General features: G+C 42.6%; 1 protein-coding gene across 1 annotated transcript in view; it reads right to left on the bottom strand.

Moving 5' to 3' along the window:
* DDR2 (discoidin domain receptor tyrosine kinase 2) overlaps positions 1-23,851 on the bottom strand; it is a 154,867-nt gene that overhangs the window by 113,177 nt on the left and 17,839 nt on the right. The window contains exon 2 of the mRNA XM_065874192.1: positions 19,630-19,777. The gene's annotated coding sequence lies outside the window, so the exon portion shown is untranslated. The remainder of the gene's footprint in view (positions 1-19,629; positions 19,778-23,851) is intronic.

The following is a 23,851-nucleotide window of genomic DNA, read 5'->3' as shown; positions in this document are numbered from 1 at the left end:
TGCCCTACAACAAAGTGAATCAGTTATACATATACATATGTTCCCATATCTCTTCCCTCTTGCGTCTCCCTCCCTCCCACCCTCCCTATCCCACCCCTCCAGGCGGTCAAAAAGCACCAAGCTGATCTCCCTGTGCTATGCGGCTGCTTCCCGCTAGCTATCTATTTTACGTTTGGTAGTGTATATATGTCCATGCCACTCTCTCACTTTGTCACAGCTTACCCTTCCCCCTCCCCATATCCTCAAGTCCATTCTCTAGTAGGTCTGTGTCTTTATTCCTGTCTTACCCCTAGGTTCTTCATGACATTTTTTTTCTTAAATTCCATATATTACTTTAAACCATTTAACTTATGCTCCAAAGTAACTGTAATTTAATGTTGGTAGAACAGCAAATTATGAATAGCTTTAATTGTATGTTTAAAGTCATATGTTCACAGGCTTAAATCTGGATATCAGAATTTAAGCAATTCTTGAAATGTATGAATGTCTCCTTAATATACTGATTCAAAAGCAAAAAAGAAAAGTTTTGTGTGTGTTATTGTGAAGGTGTTTTGTAAATTGATTAAAATCCATAATCAATTATTATCCTAGATAATCCTAGAGATTATCCTAGATAATCTGGATGGAACCAATTCGATCAATAGGAAGGCTTAAAAGCAGAGCTGAGATTTCTCTGAAGGAGAAATTCAGCAGCTCCAGCCCGCCCTTCCTAATGGTCTGCTCTATGGATTTTGGACTTTCCTAGGCAGTCGCCACCATCATCCAAGCTAAATCCTTGCAATAAACCTTGTAATATATATCTCCCACTGGATCTGCTTCTCTGTTTGAACCCTGAATGACACAATCTGGAATCACCTCTGAACAGATGCACCCAGTCAGTAAATATTTTTTGAGCATTTACCAGGTGCCACGTCCTGTTCTAGATGGCAGAGATGCTACGGAACAGAATAAAGACAGGTGAAGTGGGATGCTTCCTGTATCTCGTGGTGTATGAGCGCCAGAATGCCTGCCTCACCAGAGGTGCCTCTCACACCAGCCTGAAACCCCGCCTTTGGTGCTGGTGGTTGCTGCAAACCCTCTTAAATGCATGTACAGTACCTGGAACTTCCCTTTCCCAGCTGTCTCATAAATGTGGACTCCAAAGGGAATAAGGGAATAGGATCCATCTGATAGACGTAAAACCTTTGAACACTTTTTCCTAAGATGAGGGAGAACTCTACAAAAACAGCAGGTTTCTAAGCAGTGAAGTTAGGAGGGGTGGCCAAGAGCAGCCCTGGGCACAGGGCTCAGGGAAGTAGATTCTAAGTCACAAAAGGTGAAGGAGCCCAAAGGGAAAACAGGGCATCCAACACAAACTCTGTCTTCCACCACCCAGCCTAGGTCAGGCCTTTGAAACCTCGACCCCGCCACGCACCCCACCTTCAAATGTTCTTTTCACAGTTGGGGGTGGGGAATATAGTGCAAAGGTGGCTGGGTTTTTTTAGCCTCAACTAAGGCATATATTTTAGAGGTTATAAGTTCGAGAGTATACACTTGAACCCCTGACACTTGGAAACTCAGGCAAAATGAGAACAGAACGATCGTTTCAATATGCGTCCAGCAATTCTGGGTCTCCCATGGATTTTTCAGCTGAAACCAAAGGTCCAGCTGGGATTCCACACTGCACACATGCAGCAGAGAGCCTGTGTGGAGTTCTGTGTGGGATTCAGATATGTCCTAGCCTGGGTGGAGGAATTTTGAGATAGAATTTTCTAGAAGTCTGTCTGATGAGGGACCGAGGCTCCACCAGGGAAACTGCTCATCCTGAGGAAGAGAGAATCAAGATTATAAGCTCGGGCCACTTGACCCGCCTCCGTGTTGGTGGAGAGGATGGCAGTGAATTCAGTGCAGTGTGTCATACTCACGCCAGCCACCGCTGACACACCTGGTGTCTGAGCACCTGGGAGAGGGATCCTCAACCTAAAGCTGAAAAAACTCTGTTTTCATTTTAAATATATATATACACACTCACATACATATATATTCTTTGTGAGGCATTGAAAACACCAGACAGACTGGATCCTGGCATTAAAGTGGTGTGAAAAGGATACCTCCTTTTCAGTGAAAAACCCAGATGGTGGCATCAGGAGGGTTGGGGTTTGGCAAGACTCGGCAGGTGGGGTCTAGCAGAGTTGTCTCAGTGCGGCTTTGGTGCAGCTGCCAGGGGTGGACATTCATGGGTGATTCCCTGGGCTGGGTTGGGGCAGGAGGTGTGGCTGTAGAGGAAACAGTAGTAGCTGACACCTTCCCTCCTGCTGTGCAGGCATTAGAGCCCTCAAGGGCAGATGAGGGAGTGGGGAAAGAAGAGGAGAAAAATGGAGCTGCCTCAGGGTAGATGAGAGGCCCGTGTTCCTGAACCACCGGAGAGATGTCCCCTAAGGATCCCTGCAGCTATTAGGAGAGATTTGAATGCCACGAAAGGGAAAGAGTTGGTGGTTCTCTAAATGGGGATGCAGACAGTCAGAAAATACTTTTTTTCTTTTTTCGCTGTTTTAGTAACTCAAGTTTATCCACACCAGCCTAAAGAAACAAAGATAAAACAAGAGAAAAATATGAAACTATGACGGTCAAAAAATTGAGGTAACATCAGCACTGTGGCAAGAAGGGCCCTGTACAAGCCAGGTGCACTCTGCCACAACAAAAGGCCCAGTGGCCCTGTATTCGGTTTCTACTGTTGCTGTTAACAGATTATCACAAACTTAGTGGCTTAGGACAACATGAATTTATTCTCCTGAGGTCAGAAGTCCTAAAAATCAATGTATTGGCAGGGCTCTCTTCCTTCTGAAGGCTCTAGGGGAGAATCCATTTTCTTGCCTTTTCCAGCTTCTACAATCCTGGGCCCATGGTCAGAAGTATAGCATCCTCTCTCCTCTCTGACCTCTGCTGCCATCTTTACATCTTCTCCCTTTCACTCTGACCTCCTGACTCCCTGTTTTAAGGACCCTAGCAATTACATCGGGCCCACCCAGATAATAGAGAATAATCTCTCCATTTCAAGGTCAACTTAATCCATCTGCAAAGTCCCTTTTACCATGTAAGGTAACATAGTCACAGGTTCCAAGGATTAGGACATGGCCATCTTCATGGGGCATCATTCAGCCTACCACAAGCCCCTTGCCCTCTCCCACTAGATTACCTCTGCTCTCAGCCATCCCAGGCCAAAGAGCATCCAGGTATAGTTGCCCACTGCTCCTTGTGCCTGTCCCATAGTGCTAGGCTGTGGGGTCAAACTAGATCAGCGTCCAGATGAGCTCTCTGCCACAGGACTCCCTTATGCTTCTAGGGCACTTTGGAGTTTACAGGCAAGTTTTCCATTCCCTTTCTCTTTCACTTTCACTTTCTCTCTCTCTCTCTCTCTCTCTCTCTCTCTCTCTCTCTCTCTCTCTCTTGCTCGATCACCACTGAGATCAATCACATGGGGCAAGAGAGATGCTATTCATCTCATTTTACAGATAAGACACAGAGGGGTTGATCAGACTAAGGTCACACACTTACAAAGCAGCCAGGTGCAGATCAGATGCCTGCCTCTCTGCTCCAAGTCAACGTACATTCTGATGCCTGCACACTACCCTGGGTGAAGGTGGACAGCAAAGTGTCGTCTTAAGTAAGGAGTCATGCAATGGAAAACTTTACAGCTATTTCACTTCTTTCCTATTGACCCATCAGCCATCTATAAGGCCACATCCTGCTATCACACACACACACGCACGCACACACACACACACACACACATATCCTAATACAGCATCACACCCAAGCCCTCATGAACTCACAGATAGAATCAAAACTGAGAAGGGCCCAGCAGGGCTCCTCCAACCCAGAAGTTCCTAACCCATGGAACTTTTGTGCCATGGACCCTTTTTCCAGTCTGGTAAATCTTCTGAGCCTTTTCCAGGAATAATGTTAAATGCGTAAAAAAAAGAACATAGGATTACAAAGAAAACGAATGATACTGGTTATAAAATATTTGAAATACAGTTATCAAAATATTTTAAAATGTATAGTAGAATAATAGATCTTATTAATCCATTAAATAACAAGATCTAGTCAAGGGTCTAATAACACTATAGTTTCAAAGGGCTGATGAGTATATACAATATTTTGAGATAGTTGCTAAAATTATAACGTGATATAAAAATACTATAAATGTCTACTAATTGGAAGAAATTCTAAATTTTGGTCAGAGTTTAGAAAAATAAATACAGAATTTTTTTCCTATCCAAGGCTAGAACACCCCCCTCCAAATTCTACCCAGAGACCTTGTGTGTGAACCTCAGATTTACAAATCTTTATTTTAGTCCCTTCTCCTGCCTCAAGACAAGTGCACACTTAAAGCAATTAAATGTTGGGTATTTAAACAAATTTAAATTTTCATCAGGAATGGAAAGTCTAAAAACTCCTTTAGGAGCTGTTACAGTGGAGGATTCCTGGACTGAATGTCAATATTATGACATAGTATGAGTGTGTTTCCTGTTTGGTAATTGCAATCATTGTTGCTTTTGCTGTGGTCATCCATTTACAATGCTTGGTGTCAGCTGATTTATCTCTTGTAAAAATAAAATACAGTGTGTGTGTGTGTGTGTGTGTGTGTGAAAAAAAACTCCTTTAGTCAATTCAAATTCTGGGACTTCATTCTTTAGACACTTTCTAAAATTATGTAGTTATTTAGTTTCTACTGGTTTTAGTTTATAATGAGGGATAAACTGAATTAAAATAAAATAAGTTCAATTTTACCTTTGTACTATAAAAAAAATGTTTACAAAGCAAATCAATCACTTCTACAAACTACACTGCAGAGAGAAGTTTAGCCTTTTTGAAAAAGCAAACTCTTTTCAAGCTCTTAAAAAATGTTTTAGTAGTTTAATGAATGTATCAACAATGTGCATGTTCATGACAACTGACTTCTCTCTGTTCGTTACAGCAGGACTTACTCCTTCACCAGTGCCAGCAGCCCTTGCTGGCCATGCTTCCTACATGTTCAGGTTAAATGCTCTCATATGGAAAACAGCCTATGTACAGAACTATCTCTAAATGGGCTAGTGATCCTTGACCAAAAGCAGAAAAAAATATGTAGGCCATTTCAAACCCAAGTAAACAGAATACTGTTCTTAAGAAAGAATTACTGCATTAGTAAGTGAAATAATGCACATAAAGGGATCTATCCCTGTGTCTGGTACATAAAAAGCACTCAAATATTAGCTATTATTATTGAATCATTAACTTAATTATGATACATTTATTGATTATATAATAATCATGGATTAATGAGACAATAATCAAAATAACTAATATTATTATAATTGCTGATACAACGAATTGTACCTATACTTTATATAGCATGTTAATAACAACAATGTTCACAAAAGGACTATATGCCCCATTTATGTTTTGGAACTTGGCTGGGATGTGTCTGAAAACTGGGAGGAAGCAGATTTGGTTCCCACGTACATCTCAACTTATTTTAAAATGCAAACGACATCCAAAGATCCCCACTGTTTTACCACCTTCTAGCAGGTCTTAGAGGCATAATGGCCGTATTTCATGAACCAAAAGTCAGGATGCTGGGTCTGACAAAGGATTTTTTTCCTCTAGTTTGTGCACTTATGTGAAAAATCTCTAAAAGTTATATTCATATCATGAATCCATATTATACTCATAATAAATTAGTAAATTGCTTTTATAGAAAAAAATAAAATGTCAACAAAAGAAATATAAAATTGAGCAAAAAGATTTTCCAGTCACTATCATTTGAATATTGGAAATCAGGGCTACTCTTAAACATCCTGCACCTATGTCTCACCATGTCCATTAGCAGAGGTTATCACATATGTACCCCAAAGAAACCAAACTGTATTTCCTTAAATATTTCCTTAGGCATTTAAATCATGGCAGTCATTGGTCCATGCCTCAGCTGCCAGATTCCTACAAACAGATAATATTTCTGCTGCATCTAAGTTAACTGCTCCCACAGTGCTTAATAGTGAAGTAGGTCAAATGGTGTCCCCCACCCCCCAAAGAAGAAGACCAAACCCCTAGTACCTATGAATGGGGCCTTATTTGGAAACAGAATCTTCACAGGTGTTATCAAGTTGAATCGAGGTCATACTAGATTAGGATATCATCCAATGACTGGTATCTTTAGAGGAGAAAGGAGAGGGAGGTTCAGGCACGAGACCTAGAGACACACACGGGAAAGAAGGCTAAGCGACTACAGAGGCAAGGATTGGAGTGACGGCAGGAGTCACCAGAAGCTAGAAGAGGCAAGGAGGGATGCTTCCCTAGAGCCTTCAGAAGGAGCATGACCCTGCTGACACCTTCATTTTGGCCTTCTAGCCTCTAGAACTATGCGAAAATAAATTTCTGTTGTCTTAAGCCAACCAGTTTGTGACAATTTGTTAAGGCAGCCCTAGGAAACGAACAGAAATAAACCCACTTATTCTTTTTCTTCTGGAGTATTTTTTCCGTAAATTACAGCCTAAGGTTGATATGTGTAACATCCACATGCTTAACCAAGGTTTTCACGTGTCAGAGAATTAGCTTGGATCTCCCTTGCTGCTGTATTTTAATATGGTGTTATTTATCTTGATCACTGGGTGTCTAGAGCCCCTTTAAAGTTCTACCGCAAGTGAGTGCCTCCCTGACTCACCCCGTCTCCAGCCCTGTTCCCCTAAGCCTTTTCCCACTGTATCCATTAGTCTGCATTTTTCCAGGCTGAATTGTTCTCCTTCCTGCCAGCCTCCGCAACAGTCTTGATGCCTGTGAAACAATTCTTGGTCTCCTGTGACTCTGACAATCGACTGCATCTGTGAATTTTAATAACATACTTGATATTTCCTGCAGATAATTGAGGAAGATGTCAGTTAAGGCCAATCCTAAGCTGAAGTCTACAGGTCCTTTCTAGATACTTCCCTGGGGTGGGGTGGGGTGAGAGTAATGTCATTGTTGGAACTGTTGGGGTGTCCTTTGTAAGTCTCCTGCCACATCTGTGCAACCTAAGCCTCCCTCACCTTTTGGATGTCATCTGGAGAATATTTCAAAAGAGATGATAACTAGATAAGAACAGGTCATCATATGCTGGTCCCCCACTCGCTGCTAGTGCATTTCTTCCAAATAATGTCTTTTAAATATGTTCGGCCTTGAGTTTTTTTGTGTTTTCTGTTTTGTGTGTGTTTGTGTTTTTTTAATACACTTTAATGCAGCTGCCTGCTCACTGACTCACTCTTCTCTGTCCGGTTGTGGCTGTTCCCTCTTGACTAGGGCTTTGAGTGCTTTGTCACTCCTGACTGTTTGATAAGAGGAGTTCTGAGCTAGAATTCAAGGCACCGGGAACTCCTGGCTCTGCCACAATTCAGCTGTTACTTGTTCTCTTTTATCCGTAAAACGGAGTAAAAATATCTACCCTTCCTTCTCATAGTGGTTATGAGTCAAGAAAATAATAAAGGTGTAAGCGCCTTGTTGATAAAGTAAGTGCTAAACAAAAGCTTATAAATGTATATGTATAAGGAACTTCACTGTAGCATTGTTTGTAATGACAAAACAGTGCAACTGTGGCAATGGTGGTACACGATGGTATATCCAAACAGTGAATAATTCTGCTATCATTCAAAAAATAATCAGCTTAGAGATGATAAATGATAGGTAGGTAAAAGAAAGATAGGTAGATAGACAGATGGATAGATAGATAGATGATAGATAATTGACAGGCAAATAGATATGAATAGTTCCGTGTTGAAACTGTGGGTATGTGTGCATACAGATATGCCTATGCAACTTTGCAAAAATATCAGGAAGGATGAGCAACAAACCTTAAATGTTAAGGAAAGTAGTTATCTCTGGGGAATTAAAAGAGATGGCTGGGCTTCCCTGGTGGCGCAGTGGTTGGGAGCCTGCCTGCCGTTGCAGGGGACGCAGGTTCGTGCCCCGGTCCGGGAAGATCCCACATGCCGCAGAGCGGCTGGGCCTGTGAGCCATGGCCGCTGAGCCTGCGCGTCCGGAGCCTGTGCTCCGCAACGGGAGAGGCCACAACAGTGAGAAGCCCCCGTACCACAAAAAAAAAAAAAAGAGATGGCTGAGAAGGGAAATTTTACTTCTCATTTCACATCATTCTTAAATGATGGGATTATGGGTTGTGTTTCCTGAGTGATTTTCAGGTTTTTTAATTTAAAAATATTTAAGGAAAAACAGTGCTACATAAGTGCCTGATCTTTAGCTGCAACCATGTGCCACATGACTTTGCATATATTCTCCTTAAGGTACACATTTTCCATCACAACACACACACACACACACACACACACACACACACACACACACCCCTCACACTTTTTCAACAGCTGGGGTAACTAACCTCACAGTGATGAAGGGGCTTGCCCAAGGTTACATAACCCGTAAGTCAGAGCAATGACCCATCCACCACTCTGACTACAACCCTGTACTCTTTCCATAGTTCACACTGCTCCTGTCACCATCAGAGTCTGTCTGTCCTTCATTTGTTCATTCATTCATTCTACTAACACTTACTAATGCCTACCCTGTGTTTAGCACCACACTTGGTTCCAGAAAAAGCTGCAAAGATGAACAAGGCAAAATTTTTGCCCTTCAGCAGTTCACAGTCTCTTTTGTTGTTTATATGAAACGGAAGGAAAAGGAATGCTTCTTGGGCAGAGAGAGAGTAAACAGTGGGGAACTGTCCATCTGCCCCGGCTACTCTTGTGAAGTTGAGTCAGAAGATGACTCTGACCCGCTCCTTCTAAAGTGCCCTTTTGTGCTGCAACATGGCAAAGATGCTCTCAACATTTGGCCATATCTTCAGTTTTCTCAACCAACCTCTTATTTTTGTCCCATTTGAACATATGGTGAGTGGAGAGAAAGGAGGGGAGCAATGTATCTGTAGAAATTTGAAGGGAGTGGAAGGCTCTGGTTGTGGAAGAAATGATACATGAACTGAAGGTTAAACAAATGGTTGATAGAAGCAGGGGACTATTCTCTGATGGCTCCTGTGAAGTTCACATTTATATGCTGGTGAAAAAGGAAAAAATTCCTCAGAGTCGAAATAAAGAAACACAGACTTACTGTGGGCCCATGGGTGATTTTTCTTAGGATTTTCAGAAATGTTGTAAATAGTCTAAATATTGCAAATAAGTCTCTCTCCTTATATATATGGGAATCACAGACTGGGCCCTATTGGGCCATAAACAAAGGATTTAGAGAAGTTTGCACCTTCATCTCAAAGTTCACTTAATTTGTCTTTTTTCCCCCATGGAGTTGAATATTTTTCAAATGATAGTATCTTTTATATCCTTGGCATGCAACATGGTTTTCATAAGAGACAGTACATATGAGTGGCCAAAGGACTGGTACACACAGTCATTGTTAATTGGAACTGCAGGGGACACGTCATGAAGGACAAGGCACATGAGCTAGGAAGTGTAGACTCTGACAGGTGCAGAGGAGGGCCATGGGCACATACGGCAGCAGTCACAACCCAAGACAAGGTGCAGGCAGATGAATGAGCACACCTAGGACCATGAGGGAGCAAGGCTCGCCAAGCTCTAGAGCTGCAAGGAACCTTGGCAACCATCTATCACCCTCCCTCATGTCACAGGTGTGCCATCTAAGGTCCAGAGAGGTGCAATGGCTTGTAAAGACCACACAGCAGTATCATCCTGGTCACGTTGAAAGAGGCCCCTGGTCTGCTTGATTGTTTAATACGTGTTCTGTGAACATGTCCCCAGGAATCTGAAGTAGAGGTTCAGAAACGGGAAGTTGGGGACACAGGCAAGAAACAGCAGGTCCGAGAGGGGTTTTGGTTTGAGCAGAAAATACAGGTAGGAATAAATCAATCACGGGGATGAAATGTACAGCATGGACAATATGGTTAAAAATATTGTAATATCTTTGTATGGTGACGGATGGTAACTAGACTTATCATAGTGATCATTTTGTAATGAATAGAAATATCGAATCACTATGTTGTAAATTTGGAACTAACATAATGTTGTAGGTCAATTATACTTCAATAAAAATAATTAATCAACTAATTAAAATACATGTAGGAAACTGATGGGAAATGAAGTTGGAAAGATCGAGTGGGGTTTTGTTCTGAAAGGCCTTGAATACCATATCAATGTGTTTACACCATTTTTCCCAAGAAGGTAACACAGAACTACCACATATATTGGAGCAGAGCTCAGATTGTAAACTCGTTATTTTTCATCCCCAGAAACAGACTGACATGTGAGGATAATTTAACTAGAGCAAGGAAAGATATTCTTGAGAATAAAAATAACCTCAGAGTCCCAGGGAAGGAAAGAGGGTACCTAGATTTTTCATATATTCTCTCTGAAAAGAACAAATACTCTTTTATATCTTCCTTTTTAAAAAATTACATACCTTCTTTTCTGTCTTTTTCTGATATAAAAGTAATGCATGCTTATTTATGAAATTTCAGTTGTATGAAGAGCCAAAAATGATCCTGTAATCTCCTCATCTAAAATCAAACACGGTTAATCTTTTGGTACATTTCCTTTAGAGGTTTTTTTCCTGTGCATTTTTTACATAACGGATCCCATACCTTTATATAACTTTGTGATTTTTAATTTTACTTAATATAAAACCACAAATACCCTCCTGTGGTGTCTAAAATCCTCAAAACTATCATTTCAAAAGCTTAAAACCTTTATACTTAACCATATCCTCAATGCTGGCCACTTACATTATTTCTTTTTTGTATCTAATGCTTCATCTTTGTGTATAAATTTTGTCCCTTTCAGGATGTTTTCTCAGAACAGAGTCATAAGAGTTAAATTCCTACATAAAACAGCATGGACATATTTTTAAGGTCATTCATTCATCTTGTTGAATTGATTTATAATTCTGGGGGTCTTTTTATATATATAGAATTGCTAGAGTTTTTAACTGAATGAAAGCCGTTTCTCCTTTTTAATGGCTCTTCTCTAATTACAAAAATATATCATATTTGAAGAAAAGAACAATCTCCATAAAATTAGACTGCTGGGGCAGGGCAGGGCAGGGGGCGGCAGGGGGTTTTTACATGAAATTTAATGTCTACTCACGCTTGGGCATTTTTTGTATTGCCGCTTTCTCCTGTCTTCTGATTAGGACTACATCCCTCTTCCCTTCCTCACAACCTACCTCACCCCTCTCCTCTCCCAGCCTCTCAGATTCTTGGATATGATCAGTTCTGCGATTTATCAAGGGAGACTCCATCTTGTATACCTCAGTAAAGAGGCCAAGTTCACACACAGAGGCTTCTGCATCCTTGCCCAGGGCTTCGGGAAGTAAAGTTTTGCAAAAAAAAAAAAAAAAAAGATTAGTGGTGCTTTCCTGATCTTCATGGCCTGTGTGTTTCTCATTATCTTCCCTTGGATGCAGTCATTGGTTTTCGTTCCAAAGCCACTCGAGGCTGGTCATTGCTCCTCCCAGAGCAGGGAGACTTCTCTAGGGCTAATGGTAGGGAGAGAGATGAGTCACCAGCCTCTCGTATAGTCAGACCCCCTCCTCTCCGTCCCTCCTGGCAGAGTCCTGCTTCAGACTCCCTCACTGCCCACCTGCTCTCTTGCTGGGCTCCCCGCCTCCACCTTCTTCCTTCCCCTTCCAATCTTTCTCATATACCGCAGCAAGGTCAGGTCTTCCTGGAGCAGAAGTCGTATCGTGTTACAACTCTGCTCCAACATCTGCAGCAGTTCTTTGTTACCTACATGCGAAACAGGGCCCAACAGTTTGCAGTGGATCAATAAATGTTTAGCATGTGCTTGTTAATGAGTGAGCACTAAGCACCATGGGAGCTATACAATGAGCTCTATGTCTGGTTCTGGGAGCTGAAACAGACATGTGAAAAGTTAAATAACAAGGCTCCCCCTCCCACCGACTTCCAGTTCTCCAGCCCTGCATATTTGACGGCTGGCTCTCACACTCAACTTGTTTCAAACGGAACTTACTCTCTTCCCCTGCAATCTACGTTTTCTATAGAATGGTCCCACTATCCAGGTTCTCAAGACAAGACAGATACAAGCCAGGAATATTGGGAGATAGGGGGGTCAGGAGATTTCGGCCTTGTAGTGCCCATCAAAATCCAGCTATCTGGGACTTCCCTGGTGGTCCAGTGGCTAAGACTCCACGCTCCCAGTACAGGGGTCCCGGGTTCCATCCCTGGTCAGGGAACTAGATCCCACGTGCTGCGACGAAGATCCCGCGTGCCGCAACTAAGACCCAGTGCAGCCAAACAAATATTTTTTTTTAAAAATCCAGCTATCTACTTAATCACTTTCCTAGTAGTGAGGGCTTAGGAACACAGAAGGGTACAGAAATAAACAAGGCATGCCCCACTTGCATAAGCAGATAATCTAGTGGAGGAGACATCGAGTTTGCAGGAGGGTGTCCCCTGTCCAGTGTCAACTCATACACCCAAACCACGCCTCAGAAACCTGAGTCTCCAGGTCCTCCCCCATTCAATCATCTAGTTTAGGAAAAATGGACTAGGGCATCCCCATGTACCCTCATGATTCTCTTGGACTGGTCTTCTACCAAATCCCAATCAATCCAGACATTAGAAAAACCACAATACTGTAGACACTTTATATTTACAGAACACTCTCAAACATTCCGAACTCTTCACACAATATCTTGTTGTGATTTAACCCTCACAACAAAATCACGAGGTATGTTCTTATCATCTTCATTTTACAGATGAGAAAACCATGCTTTAGGGAAGTTATGTCACATAGCCAGTTCCTTTCTGTGCTACAGACATATGTTTAAATTCTCATGTGTGTCAGAAATTAAGGGTGAACAAGTATTCACAAAGATCTCTGCCATCAATGACTTTACAATCTGGGGAGAGAGAGAGATACCTAAAAGAATAATTTCGACGTAATATGGTGTGAGGATGCAGAGTAGAGAGTAGACATCATCCAGCCCAACCCACAGATTCAGGGAGATTCAGAGAAAGTGGGTGAGGAGGGAAGAAACATGTCAACTAAACTACAACTTGACTGAGTCATTGGCTCACAGATGGGGAAACTAGAATTTAAACTCAGGTTTGTCCGACTCTCCAATTCATGTTTTTCCCACCATCCTGTGACATGGTAGGTTTTCAATGGATATTCATTGAGTAACAGAAGAAATGAATGAATGAATGAATGAATGAATACATTATGCTTCTTCCAGTGGAGAGAATGGCTGAAATGCCAGCCCAAACAGTAACTTTGGCTTTAAAACTCCCACATTCTGACCAGCTGAGCTAATCAGCTAATGCACCTTAGGGAATTCCAGGAGGGCTCCCTGGCAACAAGGCAGATGGTTCTCAACATATGGAGCCCGAATTCACTCCTACAATCTCTCAGAATTGGTTGATAGATTCTAGAATTGAGCAGAGGACTCACCACTTTTGTCTACTCCACTGCCTCAAAAAACCTTTTTTAGTGTCCTGGGCTTTGCAGACAGAGGGAAAAGAAACTAAGTAAGACCAGAGTTCCTAGTGCTACAGCAAAGATTCCCACAGAATCCCACACTAAACCCCTCTGGCTCCAGATAACTCTGTGTAAGGAAAATGGGTCCTAATTCTCCTACGCCTACCTCCTCTGAAATTTGGTTCTGCAAGGAGGAGAGCCAGGATCTCCAAGACTTGAAGATCAGAGCAATGTGCCCACATCCTCAAGTGTTTACATGGGGCTGCCCGTCTCCTCCCACAACCTCCTGTTCCACTGTGTTTGTGGAGCAGATGTCTCCGTGCCAGCAACCCCCCTTCTGCACTTCCTGCTTCTCGGCCCAAATCTCTGCCTTCTGTCTTCGTGTGCTTGGCATACACAGGCAGCAAGCTTGGAGCTTGTGTGTGCCATCATTGCACAATTCAAAAACCCCAAATAAGAGACAGGTGGTAGGATTCTCCCAGGGAATTAAAAGAAGGACTCCAAGCCCACGCCGTCTGAGTCTGGCTGCCCAGTGAGCAGCCTACGGGTGGGTTGGGCTAAGGCTACTGGTTCAGTAGTTAAAAGGCAGATTCTACCAAACCCATACAAGGCTGTCTTTATTCCTTGGTCCCAAACATTTCTACTCAGAATTTCCTCTTGGCTCTTTCCAGTTCTTGAGGAAAGTCTAACTTATTTTGAACAATTAATGGAATCAGTTTGTGGAGAAGAGTCATACCAATAAAATCACAGTCATTTCTTTAAGAAGGGAGATATGAAATGGGCCCTGGAAAGTCACAGACTCTTTGGTACCATTATTTGAATCAGTGTGGGGCTCAAGAGCCTTCATTGCCTGCTTGGGAGTTAAGATTTAATGATTCAGCTACTCCATGATGGATTAAAATTGGCTTGCAAATTTTGCCACTGGGGCAAAAGATCACAGCTACTGTCCTTTCCTTTAAGGTAACAGGGTTCATTTCATATGCTGGGCGGGGTGGGGGGGTCAGCAAACTTGTTTCTGTAAAGGCCCAGATAGCAAATATTTTAGGCTTTGTGAGCCAGAAGAATTCTGTTGCAACTATTCAACTCAGTTGATGTAGCACAAAAGAATTCACAGACAGTATGTAAATAAATGAGCATAGCTGGGTTCTAATAAAACTTTATTTACAAAAACTGGCCTACTTGTTCTACCATTACCTAAATTACCCCTAAAAAAAAATCAGAACCTACATTTAACATGATCTCCAGGTGATTTGTATACAGTACATCTGGAAACCAATGTGTCTCAAATACTAATCAAATTATATTGATAGATTCTGAGGCCTGAGGTTCTGTATTTTCAACAAGCCACCAGGTGATACTGATGCTGTCAGTGGATGACGTTTAATTAGCAAAGATCTATTTTGGTGATTCTCTACAAAACCCAATACTGGGGTAGAACATGGGAACTGGTGGGTACCAGCAGCCCACCACTACCCACCCAGTTTCTCTACCTCTAAACAGAATAATGAATGCATAATACTATGTTAAATGTTATGCCAAAGCAAAACTATCTGACACAGACTGAGACATTGACTAAGACGGTCTCACAATCTTTTGACGGGGGGGGGGACCTCATATAAATAAAAAAGTAATCAATACAAGAGGTTGTATGAATGTCTCTTGTAAGACAATACGACATCAGTGAAAAACCCTGACATATGCTATGAATGTCTAGCAGGAAGACCCTCAATCCCTCCCATCCGTCATAAAGGGAGGAACCAGGGGCTCTGTAAGCCAGGAAGCAGGAATTTTGAGTAGATTCAGGGTCAGGAGGAAATTCAGTGAACATTTCCAGCCAGGAACACAACACGATTCCTTCAGCCCACAATCTCTGAATAAAAGAGCTGATGTAATATGAGAAATTATAAGGCATTGAATATTAAAACAATGGAAATAAGATTCTACCAGACTTACGTAAACTCTGAGGGCAATACAGTTTGTGGCTGACCCTTAAATCTACTCTTAAAAGCTACAAAGATCAAAGCAAAAACGAGAGACTGAGATTTTAGAAAACAGGCTCAAAGTGTTTCATGCATATGTATTTTTAGGTCTCCAGATACTTCCCCCGAAGGCTTATTATTACGACACCTTAAATCTGGTTCCGAACTGCACCCACACTCAGCAAGAGGGGCATCGGAAACGAGCATCTCCCAAAGCAACGTCATCCCCCTCTCCTAGAGCATATACCACACAGATGCTCAGTCCCGAGGATGGCATCCAGATGTCTCAGCCCAGCCAGCAGGCAGAGCCCTCCCCAGGCTGGCAGCCTCCCTCCTTTCCAGCTTTATCTTCCACCCCTCCTCGACCCCAAAACTCTGCTCCCAGGAGATTGCTATTTCCTCCTTCCCCTCCACCCACGTGCCCAATCCGATCCTTGTTTACTGGTCACTCTGCATCTTTGTTGCCTAGGTCCGCTCTGCCAAGAATGACTGACCCACACCTTTCTGAGTATCGAATCCCTGCCTGGTCTCCAAGGTTTGGCCCAAGCTCCACGCCCTCCATAGTCAAGGCAATTGTTCTCTGACCAGCCCGGACACAAGTGCTCTCTCCTTCCTTCAACCTTTCATCACCCTCTTGACACACCCTTACCTCCCTGGAGCGTACTTCTTTGCCCTCCTTCCCTCTCGTATTAGCCATGAGCAACTCAGGCTGGGTTCTCTCTCGTTTATATTTGGATCCCTTCAGGTCACTTCCAGAGTCGCTTACACATCACAGGTGCTCCATAAACAGCGTTATTATGTTAGTAAGCAAAAATACTATGCAAAGTCCTTGGATAACCATGAACAACAACAAAAAAAGAGCATGTTGTCTAGCCCATAGGTTCTTTTTCAGATCACCATGGTCCGTTCTGTTTCTCCTTTTCAGAACATTTTCAGAGCCCTGTTCATCCAGAAACGTCCAAATCAACCTCTGGCACATCTAACCCCCAGTTCCCTGTGCCAGGTTTGCTTCCTCCATTTCTATTGGGCTCCCCTCCCCTGTCCTGCGGTGGCACACCCACCATACCTGTGGCTCCCTGATTAGTTAGATGCTGACCCAGACCCTGACTTCTCTGAAATGATCCTGGCACAGCCCAAACTCCAAAATCTCAGACATTCGGGTTTATGCAGCATCACGATCACAGGGTCTCATTTGTCTCCACTGTAATCCATTCTGTGACAAGCAGACGCCTCTCAGGTTTGCTCCTGTCACGGCCCCAACCTCCCCCCACCCACATGGCCTCCCCCCTCCAACAGCCCCCCCCCATGCTGTCTTCATGCCCTAGCACACATGTCCCCCAGGACACATGAAACCAGAACCTTCCATCAGAGTGGCTCGTGAGAAACAGACCACTTGCAAAGGGAAAACAGTTGGAAATACAAGATTTTCCTTTAAAGGAGAAAGTAACGTTGGCAGCAGTGCTCTTCTCAGCTGCCCTCCAGCAGTGTTGAAAGAGCCATTTGGGGAGACAGAGGGAAAGGAAGGAAGTATGAGTGACAAATGGAGAGCAGAAAATAGTGAAAGAGAGGGAGACAAAAGAGAAAAGAAGAGGGAAGACAGATAAGGGCGGGGGGGGGGGGGGCGGGGGCACAAACCGGAAGGAGGTGGGTGGCAGAGCAAGAGAATGAGGGTCAAAAACAAAAGGAGGAGAAGGCAGCAGAGGAGGAGGTGGAAAAGGCAGAGGAGGAGGGGCCTGCACCGCTGGGTCTCACGAACACGGGCCACCAGTTCTGCGGCAACCCTGCCGCTCTCCCCCAGGAGCTGTGTCATCCACCAGGGGACAGGCTCTCCACTGGCTTATTAGAAACACTCAGAGCTCTGAAGTGTATGTCAGAGTCCCCTGGGCCCAAAACAGACAACTGCATAGAATTCAGGGAGTCTGTCCCCAAAGGCTCTTGTTAACCTTCTGCACTCAGCCTTCATTAGAGATGCAAGACCTTTGAAAAGTCCGTGAGCATACATACAGACGAAGCCTCACGTTCCAGAGTTTCTGTTAATAATGTCCCCTTTCCCTCACAAGTGTTCCGGTTTAGATGCTAAATTACCCACGCTTCCTATTAATAAGAGACACAGGAAACTGAAACTTATTAAGTCTCTAAACAGACTGAAATACTTAGCCTCATCATTCTCAGAAAAGGAGGAAGCCTGCATTTGTGACCAGAAGAGACCAGAAGAAATCAGAACTCCTTCCTGGGAGAACCAAAGTACTTGAGATAATTCTAGGCATAATACTATGATGGTAAGGGTGGGGAAGGCACCCAGATTAGGCTTCTCAAGCCAAGGCTATTTATAGCACGTGCCTTGGATATTGAAATAATAATTTCTAGGGCTTCCCTGGTGGCACAGTGGTTGAGAGTCTGCCTGCCAATGCAGGGGACGTGGGTTCGGGCCCTGGTCTGGGAGGATCCCACATGCCGCGGAGCAACTGGGCCCGTGAGCCACAACTACTGAGCCTGCGCTCTAGAGCCCACAAACCACAACTACTGAGCCTGCACATCTGGAGCCTGTGTTCCGCAACAAGAGAGGCCACGATATTGAGAGGTCCGCGCACCGCGATGAAGAGTGGCCCCCGCTTGCCGCAACTAGAGAAAGCCCTCGCACAGAAACGAAGACCCAACACAGCCACAAATAAATAAATAAATTTAAATCATATGGGCTTCTAAGAAGACCTCTGCTTAAATAATAATAATAATAATTTCTAGAACTAGTCATTTAAGGTTGGGTGGCAGGGGAAGAAAAGACCACAATGATAGGTAACTTTACCCTTCTGAAAGGTAAAGCAGAATGAGTCACAGATAAATAATGTTTGAGGAGTCAAATGGAATAGAGAAACTCTGCAGTAACCCGCAGTAACCTCTGGTTAGTGGTTAAGTGTAGCTATAGATTATTCATTCTGAAATGTACACCATGAAGGCTCAAGTTAAGCTCTCCAGTATCAAGAGTCTATTGGAAGAAAGGAAGGGAGGGAGGGAGGAAATTAGTTTCAAAGCAATCTATGGGAATAAAGGGACCCAAGATATTTTATCACCACAAGGAAGCTAAGGAGTAATGCGGAGGGAGGGTGGGTAGGATGACCTAGATAATAAACAGAAAGGAGTATATAACCCCCAGGAGCATTTGATAGTGAGAAGAAATCTCCTGGGGAATGTGAGGAAAGACTACTTTACCCTCCTATCCTCATCCTTCATCGCAAAGATGGTCCACATTATTTACTCAACCGCGCATTCACTTAACAAGTATTACAGAAGCTGTGAGCGATGTAAGTCTAAATCAAGGCACTGAGTCCTCAATGAGCATCTTCCACATGCCAGACCCCATGCTAGATGCCAGGGATGCAGGCATGAAGGAGATATGGTTTCTGCCTTCAATAAGCTCCAGACTGAGAAGGTCTCAGACACATGAAATTGCTACAGTTCTAGTTTTGTTGATGGGATTTGAGTCTCCTAAAGAATGAACTGAGAAGTCCCATTCAGACCAAAATTCACCTACAGCAGACCACCTAGACCTGTGCAAATGTTTTTGGTTTCCTCATGAAAGCTCTGCAGTGTATCACGTTTCTCTTTCTGCCTTGGGTCCCACAGCTAAGTAGTACACTTAACTGCAATAAGCATCCCTGGGCTAGGTTTTCTTGTACATTTAACTCTCCCAAAACTTATTTCAGGGCTCTGGTTCTCTTACCCTGATTTTAGTAGTTCTGTTAAGTATTATTTTTCTCTAAACCACCTCAAATTATTGCTGGAAGAGGGCAATTTATTTAAAAATTTATAAATGATCTTTTCTATTAGAAGAGGCCCAGATTGATATAGGAACTCCAGAGATGCCAGTGGGTCTTATAGGGACAGGGAAGACCTAGAGATCCTGGGTCACTCGGAGCTGGGGACACAGGACACCGCAGGATGGGCCTCTAATCTGGGCTGGCTACAACTGGATCAATGAAGTACAAAGAGGAAACAGACATTCAATATCAGGTTCCCTGTACAATCAAATCCATGATCTTTTCATTTGATATCAGCTCTGGGACAGAACCCGAGGCTCACCTTTCCCCATGACACCTACCAGGGTAAGTGAGGGGCTCAAGGGGAGCCACACTGTCACCCCCAATCTCCTGTGGTGACCCAGCTTCAGTGACTGCCCTACTTACATCAACGGGTGCAGAACATCCTCTGAGGGGCAGGATCCTCAGGAACAGCTGGCCTCTGCTTCGCTTCAATTATCGTAGCTTCTTTGCTTCAAGTCACAAGTCTCAGCACTTTCTAGAGCATTGAACCCCCGACTAGTCGTAGATCTCCCTTTACAGAGGGGGAAAAATCAGAAAGCAATGTTTTATTACAGACTTTTTCTTCATTCACGTTTTCTTTCCTGTTTGACATTTCTGCCCACCACTATCAAACAGAAGCCTCCCAAGGACCCCTGGCACTGAAGGAATTTGAGAAATCCTCAAAGAGTTTTTGTTTATGGGGGTTATGCTATTGATATTTATCAATTTAGAAATTTAAAAACTGAATTTTTAATTTATTACTTATATAATTCCATGTTAACACAAATAAGAATTTTTAATAAAAATTTTTCATAAAACATTTAGTGAGAAGAGTGACATTGTTTTACATTTTTAAAAATCTCTTTGATATCTGGCTTAATCAAACAGATTCTATCTGCTTCTGGATTCAATTTGTTGCAGTAATAGCACAAGTCATTTAACCTCTGGAAAATTCCACCATATACTTGTGGGAGAATGAGAGTGAAAAAAGCAAAAACATCCTAGTGTTGTTATGAAAACAGTTTTTATCCTGTGGACCCCCTGAAAGGGTCTCAAGAACTCGCAGGGATCCCCCGAGTACACAGGAACCAGTGCTCCATATGGTCAAAAGAAGTCACGCTTCCACGTCGGACTATCAGTCCCCTTCCTCAGATGCAGCTAGTTATCAGTTACCTGAGTAGTCTTCTAGAACTATCCTAAACATATGTAAAAATATATGGATGGATAGGATTTTTTTAATTAAAAAAAATCAAGTATTAGCATCCCATATATTTCACCTTGGGTTTTCCGTTATACATGTTGGGGGCAGTTGCATTTCAGCATACGTAGTTACATCATCCCTTTTCACAGGTCTATAGTATCCCACTCAATGGATACAATGATATATAACTCTACATAGTGCCACAGGGTCCAAGTGGGTTCCTGAACGGCTACCATAAGTTGCCAATTTCTTCAGTGAAGGATTTAGAACTTAATGCAAATAAAGTGGCCACATGGAGCAAGAATGAATGTCACATATATTACTACAGCCTTCCTCTGACTTCTAGTTGCCTAACAAGGCATGCAGCTGAAGTCTTCAAAATTTGAGAAAATATCCCAACTTTGGCAATACTACCGTCCTTTTATACTTGGGGCTTACCTCAGTGTTCCAGAAAAACTTGCACTAATATCTCTGTGCCTGTTTGTACCAGAATGTTTACAAACATCAACCTCTTCTGAAACACACTATCATCAGTGCCACATCATCATGGGGGAAGAAAGCAGGATCAGGGTCCAAGGGTCCCCAAACAGTATTTCTGAAAACTATTTCCCTGTGGTACTAAGGTCGCAAAGGTTAGCCCTGTTAGAACACAATTTCCCTGACATAGAAAACCTGTCACCTAAAGGAAACCCTCACCTCATATGGCTAATTTGGTCAAATTACATTGCAGGCTTCAAATGCTAAAATGTATGCAGACTACCTGCGTTCATTTCCTCACGCTGAGATTTACTAGCTGTATAATCTTGGGGGTTACTTAGCTTCTACTTACTTGTAAAATGGAGATAATGATAACTATCTCACATAGTTATGAAGAAGAATAATTGTAATTCTCTGTTAAATGTGCCTGCCACATAGTAGGTGCTCAATGCTCAGTAACTGCTAGCCCTCTCCCTTTATTGTTCTATGAGCAGAAATAATGTGTGAGACTGATCTTATGTCATGGACTGAGCTGGCTTTTCAGGGAACCCCAATAATCTAGTCTTTTAGGAAGTCTGGAGCTATAAGAGACTGGGACAAGAGAAGATGATGGAGATTTTTTTTTCCTCTTGTGAGATGTTTGTCATCTGTCTGATTCAAAATGAGAGACACAGGTCTGCTTTCCTCCTCACTAGGCCAGGAAAACTGGCACCAACATTTCCGGCATTTCTGTTTCAACTTTTCCATCTGTCTCTGAAATTATATAGGCCAGTGTGGTTTGCACTTGTAGGCCCACAGAATCTACAGAAAATCCATCAGGTTTTGGGGAGTCCCTCAGGTGAGGATGAGCAGAGATTTACTTCTGAACAATTCCCAGGAGTAGAAGCAGCACTTACAGTAATTACAGACAGAATTATTATTATGACCTCCACTTACAGATGAAGAAACTAAGGTCTAGAGACATTAGGTAAATTCCCCAAGGTAACACAGCTAACAAGGGCAGGGTGGGAACTCAAAACCAGGTCTGTCCTATTCCAAAGCTCAAATTTTTAACCACATCATCATAGGATGCTCCAACTAGAAAGGAAACCAGCCCTGTCATGACATAGCAAGGCCGGCAGCTTCATAGAAATGGTCTCACGGAGGGAGAAATTATCCTTAACTGTAAGTTAAGGATTTACTAACCCAATAGTGTAAAAAATCAAAATTCTTCAGAAAATCATACCTCAACTAGATGCAAAGTAGAATGGCAGGACACCAAAACCAATATTTTATTAGTTTTTGGATTTGTAGATTATCTTATTTTATTTGCATTCGATTAGCTCAATTATTAAGATCAATAGGTTGTTTCAATTTATAGATTATTATTTTTAAAAATAGATTAATATTTTAATATTAAGTTAGCCAATAATATTTCTAGCTCCTAGTATACATCAAGTACTATAAGTGTTAAAGATGAAGAAAACATGTTCCTTGTCCTTGAAGAAGAAGATATAGTGGATATTATAAGATATAATAGATATAACTACTATATATATATTATATATATATATACATAATATATATATTTGGGTTGGTGAGATAATAAGATAGAAAAGAATAAGACACTAAAAGAAGGAGAAATCAAGCCAGTGGAATGTTCAGGGAAGACTTGAAGGAGGGAGAAGGCATCATTTAAGTGGACTCTTGAAATATAACTGGGATTTTGTCAGAAAAAGTAAATATAGAAGTCTAAGAAAAGGGAACAATTTGAATAGGCAAGTTATGGAATGAGGATATCAATAAATAGTGGCTGGAGGACAGGAAAAGCTCAGTAATTGAAGCTAGACTGGAAGATGGTTGAGGCTATGGATACCGGCAAGAGGTGAGAACAGGCGACCCAGGAAAAGCTTTGGAAGAGGAATGACGGGGTGAGGGAGGCTCTAATAAGGCTTAACCTGGCATGTGGGATGCTTTAGAGGAGAGAGAGGGGCAGAGTGACCAATGGGAGACTGACCTAGAACAATGACATCAGGAAGGGAAAAGAAATAACGTGGAGGTATGATAATAATCAAGTGGAGAGGACTGGATCGCTCAGCGACTAGCTACAGCAGGGAAGAAGGAAGGAGTCAAGGAAGCCTGCGTTTCCAACCTGCAAGTGACCAGGAGCACGTCACTATGTATTAACAAAACCTGGGAAAACTGGAAGAGGAATTGGTTCACAAAGGATGATTGTGAGTTTGGTTTTGAACATAAAGAATTTGGTTTCCTCTCAGTGGAAACAGATTAATACATCGAGCAGAGGAGTAGAAATCTGAGTCTGGCCTTCAAGAGAGAGTTTGGTTCCATCAATAGACGAATGGATAAAGAATACACACACACACACACCACACACACACAAAATGGAATACTACTCGGCCATAAAAAGGAGAGAGTTTGGTGTTATGGATTCATATCTGAACATCAAGTCCATAAAAGCAATAATTAAAGTCTGAGAAGACGAGATGATCCGGGAAGAAGGAAAAGAAGAAAACTAAAGACAGAACCCTGGGGCCTATCTGCACTGACTGGTGGAAGAACGTCTCTGCTTCCCCTACTACCCTCTGGGTGAGACTCAAGACAACTTAAAAACAGTTCCTCCTCACAAAACATCAGCACTCCCTGATCTAACCCAGCTCCCTCAGTTTACAGATAAAGAAGACTCAGGCCCAGACAGTTAACTGATTTATCCAAGGCCTCACAGCTGCTTATCAGCAAAACTGAGACTAGACAAATGAAGTGACTTGGGAATTAGTCTTGCCTTAGCAACTGGATACTGGCATGTGTAGAGAAGCCTGAGAGCAAACCAGAAGCTTCATTTACCTCTGCTCCACCAGTTCAGCACTGTGACCCTGCCCAACCATATCATCAGCTCAGGGGTTCAAACCACATCTTACTCATCGTGTTGTC

The sequence above is a fragment of the Phocoena phocoena genome, chromosome 1 (genome assembly GCF_963924675.1).
Source record: "Phocoena phocoena chromosome 1, mPhoPho1.1, whole genome shotgun sequence".
In the NCBI taxonomy this organism is placed as follows: Eukaryota; Metazoa; Chordata; class Mammalia; order Artiodactyla; family Phocoenidae; genus Phocoena; species Phocoena phocoena.
This window is presented reverse-complemented; position numbering and strand designations above follow the sequence as displayed.